Genomic DNA, 11,661 nt, shown 5'->3' with positions numbered 1-11,661 from the left:
AAACAGAATAAAACTTCAAACATTAAAAACTTCCCTAAACAGGGTTGCTGTCTTCTAAAAGTCAGATAGTTGTTGTTTTCCTTGACATCTGATGGGTGTTCCACAGGGCGGGCGCCACCACCAAGAAGGCCCTTTGCCTAGTTCCCTGTAGATGCACTTCTCGCAGGGAGGGAACCACCAGAAGGCCCTCGGAGCTGGACCTCAATGTCTGGGCTGAACGATGGGGGTGGAGACGCTCTTTCAGGTATACTGGGCCGAGGCCGTTTAGCGCTTAAAAGGTCAGCACTCGCCCCATGCGGTCACTGGAGCTCATGTAGGACTGCGGATCAGGGTGCCTTTGAACTGTCTGCATTTGTGTGTGATAAAGTCCCCTGTCTCTCACCGGGCCTGTCTGAAGGGCCTTCGCTCCTTAGGGTGCATCCTCTGTCCTTAACCTGGCGGCAGTAAAAGGTAAAGGGACCCCTGACCATTAGGTCCAGTCGTGGCCAACTCTGGGGTTGCGGTGATCATCTCGCTTTATTGGCCAAGGGAGCTGGCGTACAGGTCATGTGGCCAGCATGACTGAGCCGCTTCTGGCGAACCAGAGCAGCGCACGGAAACGCCGTTTACCTTCCCGCCGGAGCGGTACCTATTGATCTACTTGCACTTTGACGTGCTTTCGAACTGCTAGGTTGGCAGGAGCAGGGACCGAGCAACAGGTCGTGGGGATTCGAACCGCCGACCTTCTGATAGGCAAGTTCTAGGCTCTGTGGTTTAACCCACAGCACCACCCGCGTCCCATCTGGCGGCAGTAATGAGGCCATAACTCAGGTCCGCTCCTGAGGTCTCACGTTCAGCCCCTGCTGCTGCCAGCGGGGAGAAGACCAAGGACTGAGAGCTCTGCCTGGCATTCTGGAGAATCGCTAACTGGTCACTGTATGTGGTGGGCACTCGCCCATCTTCCTGTGTTGTAGCCACGCCATCTTGCTGAAGAGCAGCAGCCTGCCTCGTTGGCACCGCTAGTCACGCCTGGGAGGGTGCCCTGTCACCTCCCGCCGGGAGGTTTGACTTCGTGCCACCATTTCGTACCCTCCTGATCCTGTTTCGCATTCCTGCCTCTGGCATTTGTATAATGAAGGTCAAGAGCGAGCCGGGAGCTGAGAGAGGCAACTGTTTACACTGGGCTGTGTGGGCGTGAAGTCTGGCTGCCTCAATGTCCTCTATTGCTCTGTCTAGCTCCACTTTCCTCTCCTCCGCAGAACCCCCCTCGCTGCTGTACGCCTGTGTGGGGTCAGTGTGGCTTCCTTAGCAGGTGTGTTTGACCCGGCAGTGGGAGATGCAGGGCTTTCGGACGACAACGTTTGAGCCCGGGAGAATCTGATTTTCACTGTCAAACTTCATTCACCTCCCGTAGCTCAGCTGGGTAGAGCGTGATGCCCATCATGGCAAGGTTGCAAGTTTGATTCCCATATGGAGCAGCTGCATATTCCTACATCGGAGGCAGTTGGATGAAACTCAGGTTCCCTTCCAACTCTACAATTCTATGGGAATTCGGTGCATTTTTATCCTAGGGGACAATTTCCCAACACATACTAGCATCATTGCTCATCTCATGCAGGTACAGTATATGTAATACAGTGGTACCTTGGTTCTCAAACTTAATCTGCTCCGGAAGTCCGTTCCAAAACCAAAGCGTTCCAAAACCAAGGCACACTTTCCCATAGAAAGTAAAGCACAACAGATTAATCCTCTCCAGACTTTTAAAAACAACCCCTAAAACAGCAATTTATCATGAATTTTACTATCTAATGAGTCCATGGATCCATAAAACAAATGTACTGTACTGTAAAATAAAGAAGACCGTATTGTAGATGATGAAAATTAAAATTATTATTTTTTTCTTACCTGCACTGATGATAGTCATTGTTTGGATAGAGGGCTTTTATCCATTTCTGCAGTCACACAATCAATCCGTAGCTGAACTGGGGTCCACAGTCACAGAAACAAATTAACCGAAAAAGCCTCTGAAACAAAAACGCAAAATAAATAGCAAAAACAAAAGCACCAAACTTAATCTGTTCCGGAAGTCCATTCGACTTCTGAAATGTTCAAAAACCAAAGCGCAGCTTCTGATTGGTGCAGGTGCCCCAGAAACAATAGCCAGCAGCCATATCGGACCTTCGGCTTCCGAAAAAATTTGGAAACCGGAACACTTACTTCTGGGTTTTCGGCGTTTGAGAACCAAGGCGTTTGAGAACCAAGGTACCACTGTTACCATTTTTTTTAAATTGGCTACAGGTTGATCACCACCAAAAATGCAGTTGGCCTATTCATTTTATGGTTGCAACAAAAGAGCCCCCTTCATGACTTAGTCTTGCTCTTTTCCTCTCTGCCTGGAGACAGACGAGGTGCCTGAGGATGCCCAACCAGTGGCGTAGCGTGGGGGTGCAGGGGGGGCCGGCCGCACCGGGCGCAACATCTGGGGGGGGGCGCTCGCACTCGCAGCTCTCTGCCCCTACCTGGCTCGAGTGCTAAAATCCACGGGTTAGGGGGCGCAAATTACTTGCCTTGCCCCAGGTGCTGACAACCCACGCTACGCCACTGTGCCCAACTTGCCATTTCGTCAAAATCAGCACCACCTTCCATATGCCTCGGGTTGAAATGGGTTAAGGGTGAGTGGGCAAGATTCCCAGGGAAGGAAGAAAAACATTTAATTGTCATCATTTTTTTTCTATAGGACTTTCCCACAGACAGGGTGCCAAAGAGTTAATTATCCTCATTATCAATAAACCGCTGAATGTTTGTGTCACCAGCCACACCTGTGACAACTCCCAGAACAACCAGCATCTGGGAGGAAAACCCTCTTAGCAGAAATCTTTGAAATCTTTGAAAGCAATCTACGTGCAAAGCTTTGGCTAATATGCTATGTCCAGCTTCTGAGGCAGCAGCAGGCCAGGGAACAGCAGGTGCGGACATAATTCTGCAAAATTCTGTTCGGCATCACCCATTCATTGTGTGTTGGGTAACACACAGCCCAAGGGTGGGATGAAAGCGAAGTCTTGTGGCCCCTTGAAAGTTTAACAAATTGTAACACAACCTTTTGTGTTCGCTACATCAGGTGCGCCCATTGTAATCCTCAGTTATGTGCGCACACGCACAAAGTTGTAAAGGGAGGAGTTAAAATTGTGGGATGAGAGGGAAACGAAATGCAAACCGATAATTCCATTAGCCAGAAAGCATGCGTAATAAACACAGTGAGCCCTTGCATTATAATAATACATAATAAAGCTACCGTACGTTTCCGTATGTAAGACTAGGTTTTTTTTTAAAAAATTTGTGCTTAAAAGTGGGGGGTCGTCTTATACATGGATAGTGCATAGGGTGGATGTTTGATTGGTTGCTGCCCTGGCTGTCAGCGGCTATTGGGCATGTTATTGGTTGCTGCGTCAATGGCTGGTGTTGATTGGCTGATGCTGCGGCAATTGGGCGGGCGAGGGGACAGCCGAAAGGCTATTTTTGGGTGCATTGTGGTGAGCCATTTTCTTAAATTTGAGTCCCCCAAAATAGGGGGCGTCTTTTACATGGGGGGCGTCTTATAGATGGAAAAGTACGGTACTTAGTTAACTTACGTAGTGGGAAAGTAAACCATTTTTTACTCAGGCCAGAGTACCAGAGCAGTCCACCGCTGATTTTAAAATGGTCATGCTTCAATAAAGGAATTTCAAAAGGAGGTTGCAACATGAAACCGACGAATTACAATTCATCAAGAAGTTCAACTCTATTCATTTGGGTCTGAATAGAGATGATAGTTTCCTTTCCTACTACAGAAGTTTATTGAGTCAATAAAACAACCACTGTATTGTATAGGACCGCTGCTTATTTTTCATTCATTCCAGTTCTAATTGAATTATCGCCATCTTTACTTGGTGCATTTCATTTCCCTCTGACCCCGCTGCTCAAAACTCCTTCTCTTACAACTGTGTATATGTATGTATAGATTGTGTGTGTGTGTGTGTGTGTGTGTGTGTGTGTGTGTGTGCATGCATATAGCTTACGTCGTGAGATTTGTTAGCCTTTCAAGGCGCCACAAAACTCTCTATTCTTGCGACAACAGATTTAACACAGCTGCTCCTCTGGAAATCGCCACTAGTATGGATCAACATAGGGTAAGGTTACCAGATTTCTTTCAAAGAATCCGGGGACACTTTTTTAAAAAAAAAAGAGGGGGAAAATTATTTTTAAAAAACTATTTTTTATAAAGAAAGAAGTAATATCTTCTCTTCTGTGGTCTCCTCTGTTGCGCGGCCTTCCTGTGGGCCTCTTGGAGCGCTAGCCACCATGGAGTAGGCTCAGGCTAGCCACGTGTCCTTGCCCTCCCAGTGCTCTCTACCTCTCCTCAGCGGCAGTGGCGCAGCAAGGTCAGGCTCCCCTCTTTTTTCTCCTTCCTCTTTCTCTCTCTTCCTTCTCCTCCTCTCCTCCTCCTCACTGCGTCAGCTCCGGGGTTTTTACTGGCCCCGGAGTGCCTCTGGGCAGTTGGCCGGGTGGCTGGGTGCTCTCGCTCCCGGCTCAATTTGGGTTGCGGGAAGGGGGTCAGCAGTTCCCCCAGTTGACGCTGGGCGTCCCCGGTTCCCCTGCGGCAGCGGCAGCAGCAGCCTGGAGCCAGCCTGGTAGCGCAGTTGGCTCTGGCTGGCTTCAGGAGCTGCTCTCTGCTGTGGCGCCCGCCATTTTGCCTCGCCAGAACTCCCCATATGATGTGTCTTGTGCCGTTGAACCAATCACGCAACATTCATTCCCTACTAATAAATCTACAACACTTAAAATACAAACTAAATGAAATCCAGGGACAGATTTGTAAATCCAGGGACTGTCCCCGGGAAATGGGGATGTCTGGTAACCACAACATAGGGTAACGGTGACAGCATGAGATTCATGTTAAAAGTTTGATTTATTTGCACACCATTTCTGGCATGCGTTATAAGCTAAACTAAGCAAAACAAATGCTTCAACCCGGGGTCGTTGGTTTTTTTAAACTGTCATGCCATTGACAGCTTCATGGCTGCGTCTGATCCACATTATTATCCTAAGTAACATGCACGTCGCCTTTGCTTCAAAGCAAGATGAAATGCCGTAGTTAGTGTGTGTGTGCATTATCTTGAAAAATGGGTGGGCACCAGTCCTTCGGCGACCCTCTCAGCCACATCAGAACACCAAACAAAGCCATAACCCTGAAAGGAGTTTATTTATTTGGAGAATGTTGCACCCACAGCCCTGTCTGCGGAGAGAGCAGTGGGAGGGAAATGGCTTTATCCATCCCTTAAAGGCACAGTGTGGGGGGTGATATTGTGAAGCAGCTGGCTTGGCTTCCTTTGTATTGCCTTGAAGGCTTTAGGAATTGCCGGTACACAGGATGTGAGATTAGAAAAGTGGCGATAACGTGGGGTACATACGAATGCCCTCACCTGTTCCCTTAATCTCCAGTGACTCTCCCGCCTATACAACTTGCTTTTCCTCCTCCAAAATAATCACCAGATTGGATCGGAACTGCGAAACTTCCAGCCCCCATACCTTGTAGGAAAAGCCATTGGATTATTATAGATCAGGGGTCAGCAAACTTTTTCAGCCGTGGGTCGGTCCACCGTCCCTCAGACCTTTGGGGGGGGGGCGGACTATATTTTTTTTTGGGGGGGGAATAAACAAATTCGTATGTCCCACAAATAACCCAGAGATGCGTTTTAAATAAAAGCACACATTCTACTCATGTAAAAACACCAGGCAGGCCCCACAAATAACCCAGAGATGCGTTTTAAATAAAAGGACACATTCTACTCATGTAAAAACACACTGATTCCTGGACCGTCCATGGGCCGGATTGAGAAGGCGATTGGGCCACATCCGGACCCCAGGCCTTAGGTTGCCTACCCCTTTTATAGATCAATCCCTCCTGCGGAAAAGTAATGGGAGGGGAATAAAGGCTTTTATCAAACACAAATAAAATTATGAAGACTGAATGCTTTTAGGCACTTTTTGAGCACAGTGGAACGGCGATTAGGTTTCAGCTTCAATGCCCCTACGTTTTCTTTCCTCTGTGCAATCCGATTCCAAACACGCTTGCTTAGAAGTGTGATCTACTGGGTCCAGCAGAACACACTTCCTGGCTCATTGTGCTCAAGACTAGCTGGAACTCTTCAAAACATTCTCTTGGTTAGTTCTGAGGTTCTCCGTCTGCCATAATGAGCCTGCAGGAAGATATTTGGCATCTCTCAGACAGATATTTCTGCCCCCCTCCTCCTCGCAAACAATACAATCTGAAGACACTACTTGCAAAACAATCCAGGCTATTTAAGGCGATGGAAATTATTGGCCTTAAATGTGTCTGTTTTGGTCGGCGGCCCCCCCTGTAGCAACAACAAGAAAGCAAGGCCAGTACACAGCCAGCTCAAAAATGGTGCATCTCATATTTTGTGGACCTGCTGCAAGACCATGCACTGAACCAATGGGTGCCCTACTGCTTCTGGTTCGGTTGGTATGCAGATAGATGCTCACTTGGGGACAAGACCGAGGCTAAAATCCTAGATACGCGTCCTTCCTTGGCTATTCAGTTCCACTCCACACTGCAGGACCAATTGCTCAGCAATTATTCATAGGTTGGATTGCAAAATTTGAAGGGAGGGGCCAATCACATAAAAAGGGAAGCTGGCTCTTAATTTTATGGAATTGATTTGCTTTTGCTTTGTCGTTTGAACTTGCCAATACACCTGCCAAGGGAAAGGAAGGACAGAGGAGCTCATAGTTTCTGCAGGCATCTCACAGTCCTGACTGGACTACAGGAAAGAGCCAAAATGATACAAAGAGAGGAGGAGTGGATAACATATTCTGTCCGTCTCGTGCTGGGATAATCCTACAGCTTTTCTGTCCTGTTGTGACCTGAAAACCAATAAAGGTTTGATTTTTTAAAAAAAGTTTTGACAAAGAAGAGGAGGGTGTGTGTGTGTCAAGATAAGTTTATAGTTTGAGAACTTTGGATAGACGAGGCAGAGGCTGTAATATTGATGTGGAACTTGACACACTGCAAAGTGTCTCACTACTGCCACATCTTATGCACCACAATGAGCAACGGATCAAAAGAAATCGAATGTGGAAATCTGCTGGCCAAAACATAGGTAGGCCATGATATTGTACAGTTCTAAGCCCCATTGGCCTTAATGGAAGAATAAAGCACATACCTTCTTTTTCCACTGAAATCACTGCTTAACACTGATGTGATTGTGGCTACTAGATTTTGTTTGTTAGGAAAAACGGGATAAAACATGTAATCTTTAAGCTGCGTGGTTTCAGCCGCCCTCTAGTGCCCCAGCCCAAGAATGCATGGAAACAGCTTCTGGTCTTAGTTCTTCTTAACAAAAAAATCAGAATGATCAGAAATTAAACTTGCCATTACAACTTCACAGATTTTGATAAGGGCATCAATGAGTGTAACTACAGATCTGGGAAAGGCTAGGAGTGACCTAGCTTTAAAAACTTGAGCATCCCAAAAGCCATGATGAACATGTATTGTTACCCTTGTGATGAAGGGCTGTATAATTAATTAATAATTAACAAACAAACAAATTCCCACCATCCCTGACCCACTGGCAAAGCTTAGGAGGGGAGCAGGGAGCTCAGCAAACCCAATCCTGTTTTATAGGCTCGCATTCTAGATACCCAAACAACTGGAACAAGGCATCCCTAGGAGAAACAAAAGGAACACGGGTGGCGCTGTGGTCTAAACCACTGAGCCTCTTGGGCTTGCCAATCAGAAGGTCGGCGGTTCTAATCCCCGTGATGGGGTGAACTCCCGTTGCTCGGTCCCTGCTCCTTCCAACCTAGCAGTTCAAAAGCACACCAAAAAGTGCAAGTAGATAAATAGGTACAACTCCGGCGGGAAGGTAAATGGCGTTTCCGGGCGCTGCTCTGGTTCACCAGAAGTGGCTTAGTCATGCTGGCCACATGACCCGGAAAAACTGTCTGAGGACAAATACCAGCTCCCTAGGCCTGTAAAGCGAGATGAGCGCCGCAACCCCAGAGTAGTCTGCGACTGGACTTAACTGTCAGGGGTCCTTTACTTTTACCTTTTTAGGAGAAACAAGGAAGCATGCAAATAATTTGGATTGTTGGGTGAAGATAGAGAGGGGCTCTGTCTATATGACAGAGCACACACCCTATAAAGGTAAATGCGGCGCTCATCTTGCTTTATTGGCTGAGGGAGCTCAGCGCTTCTGGCGAACCAGAGCAGCACACGGAAACGCCGTTTACCTTCCCGCTGGAGCGGTACCTATTTATCTACTTGCCCTTTGACGTGCTTTCGAACTGCTAGGTTGGCAGGAGCAGGGACCGAGCAACGGGAGCTCACCCTGTTGCGGGGATTCGAACCGCTGACCTTCTGATCGGCGAGTCCTAGGCTCTGTGGTTTAACCCACAGCGCCACCTGCATCCTATCACAAACCCTATGCTTGTAAACAAAGACCCCAGGTTCAGAGTCCTGGGAGGAACGCTGCAAATCAGTGCCCACAATACTGAGCTAGACAGACTAATAATGGTTTGAATTGGTACAAAGGCAGTATCTTTTCCATAAGCATAGACTTTGGAAATGGCATCATCTGCATTGTTATAATAGCAATTGGTGTACCAAAGTCAAATGCCAGAATGCTACTTGCCACAGAAGAGCAAAGCTGTCTGTGGAGTCCAAAAGAAACGGTTTATTTCCAATGTATTGCTTAGGGGATTCCAGAGTCACTGTTTTCAGGTAGGATTCAATCACACACAGGCTGCCCAGATCTAGGGCACTTCCAGAAGACCAGTTTATGGCGCCTTCATCCCGATTTGTTTGCTGGGAAATCTGACGACTAGGTTGGCTATTTCAGGAGCGTTCTGTCAAATTTATTTGGGACGAGAGATGAAATGGCGTTGCGTCAAAACAAGCCTTCTCACACACACTTTTTGGAGTGCATTTTTGGGTCGCTTTCCTTACTGCAAAAAGGAAAGCGGGCCTGTTGAACGAGGCTTCCCAACAGACCATAAAAGCGCAAAACTTGACTTTGACTGAATCCCACCGGAAAACAGCAACAGTCTATAAGCAGGTGGCGCTGTGGTCTAAACCACACATAGGGCTTGCCGATCAGAAGGTCGGCAGTTCGAATCCCCGTGACAGGGTGAGCTCCCGTTGTTCGGTCCCAGCTTCTGCCCATCTAGCAGTTCGAAAGCACGTCAAGTGCAAGTAGATAAATAGGTACCACTCCGGTGGGAAGGTAAACGGCGTTTCCATAAGCTGCTCTGGTTCGCCAGAAGCGGCTTAGTCATGCTGGCCAAATGAACCGGAAGCTGTGGACATATGCTGGCTCCCCTGGCCTATAGAGCAAGATGAGCACTGCAACCCCAGAGTCGTCTGCGACTGGACCTAACGGTCAGGGATACCTTTACCATTACTAAGCGCCCATAGCTGTTTGTCTGTCCTGCACCACCCTACGTTAGCCTGCTTCAGCCCACAGAGGCAATGAAGGATGCTTTTTTCTCCAGTACAGTGGTACCTCGGGTTACATACGCTTCAGATTACATACGCTTCAGAGTACAGACTCCGCTAACCCAGAAATAGTGCTTCAGGTTAAGAACTTTGCTTCAGGATGAGAACAGAAATTGTGCCCCGGCAGCGCGACGGCAGCTGGAGGCCCCATTAGCTAAAGTGGTGCTTCAGGTTAAGAACAGCTTCAGGTTAAGAACGGACCTCCGGAACGAATTAAGTACTTAACCCGAGGTACCACTGCATTGGAGGGGTGAGGATTCAGTTGTCAGTTTGATAAAATCCTTTCTACAAAAACAGTTCTATTTGATGTGAGACGTTGGTGTTGCATATTATAGCATAAGGTTGGGGGGGTGGGAAGAGAGGTTGGGGGAGGGAGAGAACGGGTGTCGTTTTATGATCTGTAAACAGACGATGTATATATACTTTTGTAACCCAAGAATTTTTGTAATAAAAACATTTTTTAAAAAAGATAAAAGGCGGACAAATAAGTCCCAGCAAACGAAGAATGGATACAAAAACTTAAGGAATATGCAGAAATGGTGAAACTTACCAGGAGAATAAGAAATCAAGATGACAAACTTTTGATAAAAGAATGGAAATGGCTTATTGAATACAGTGGTACAGTGGTTAAATACTTAATTCGTCCGGAGGTCTGTTCTTAACCTGAAACTGTTCTTAACCTGAAGCACCACTTTAGCTAATGGCACCTCCTGCTGCGCCGCCGGCACTCGATTTCTGTTCTCATCCTGAAGCAAAGTTCTTAACCCGAGGTAATATTTCTGGGTTAGCGGAGTCTGTAACCTGAAGCGTATGTAACCTGAAGCGTATGTAACCTGAGGTACCACTGTATTTACAGATAAACTGTAAACAGATAAACACATTGGCACGACTATTGTAATAACCTGCAGTTTCATAAGAGTATATATTTAAAGAAGACGAATTAATGAGAAAATTAGGTTCATTTGCAGAAGATACTAAAAGGAATTCAAGGAACCACAGAAAGATGGGGGAAGGAAGCCAAGTTGTGAAATGTCAAAATGATGGTAAAATTTAATGGGTTGTATAAAATTAGTAAAATGTATAAACTTTAAAAATTAAAATTAAAAAACAAAAAGAGAGGTGAATAAGCCATGGCTCGTCCATCACAACCATTCTCAAAGGAGGAATGAATGGATGAGGGGGAGGAAAGTTCTCATTTCTCTTTTTTTTATAAAAAAAAATTTTTTTATTTGATTTTACAAGTAAAAATTTATAACAGTCCAAATACATATCCATATATAGAGATTACTCTGAATCTTGAGACTTCCCCCCATCCCCTCAATGGGTCCTATTGTGAACATTTACAACTGCATATCATTCCATAACCTATATTTTGTATCCCTCCATATTATCCAAAGTATTTGTTACCTCACAAGCAGTGCTTTTTTCTGGGGTTACGCATACCCTTAAACATTTTGTGAATCTTTGTACTTTTGTCCATTTACTGTATTTTTTCTCCACCAATTCGAACTATAAAATGGTGATTTTCTTGAGTCAAAATGAGACTACCCCTAAGCATTTTTTAATTAATTTGGGGGGGGAAGCACCGATTACAAGTAAACTTAAAATCCTGCTAATGTTTTCATCTGCTGAGGGGGAGGAAAGTTCTCTATTGCAATCCCCTCCCTCATCCCTCCTTCTCTCCAGCCCCTCGCTGCTCAGCGTTATTGAAATCCGACTGAGCTCGAGGCCATTTACTCCCAAGTAAACACGCTGAGGAACCGCGCAAAGTAAGAACATCTGAAGGCAGCCCTGTTTAGGGAAGCTTTTAATGTTTGATGTATTACGGTATTTTAATATATATATATATTTGTTTAAATAGTTTTTATTAAGTTTCTTACAAATATAACACACACTACAACAAAAAACAAAAACAAAATCACAAATATAAACAAAAAAGAAAATAAAAAAACCATAACAACAAACACCTAAACAACACAAATTAATTAGTTATTTAAACTTCTAACCTCAGAAACATGTTTTGGACTTCCTCTGAACCCTCCCATCTGAATTTCCTCGTATTTAAATGTAGCAGTTTTCTAATAGCATTATTAAAACACAATATTCCAATTAAAGTAAAATTTCTT

This window comes from Podarcis filfolensis (assembly GCF_964270895.1).
Source record: "Podarcis filfolensis genome assembly, chromosome: 2".
Lineage (NCBI taxonomy): Eukaryota > Metazoa > Chordata > Lepidosauria > Squamata > Lacertidae > Podarcis > Podarcis filfolensis.
This window is presented reverse-complemented; position numbering follows the sequence as displayed.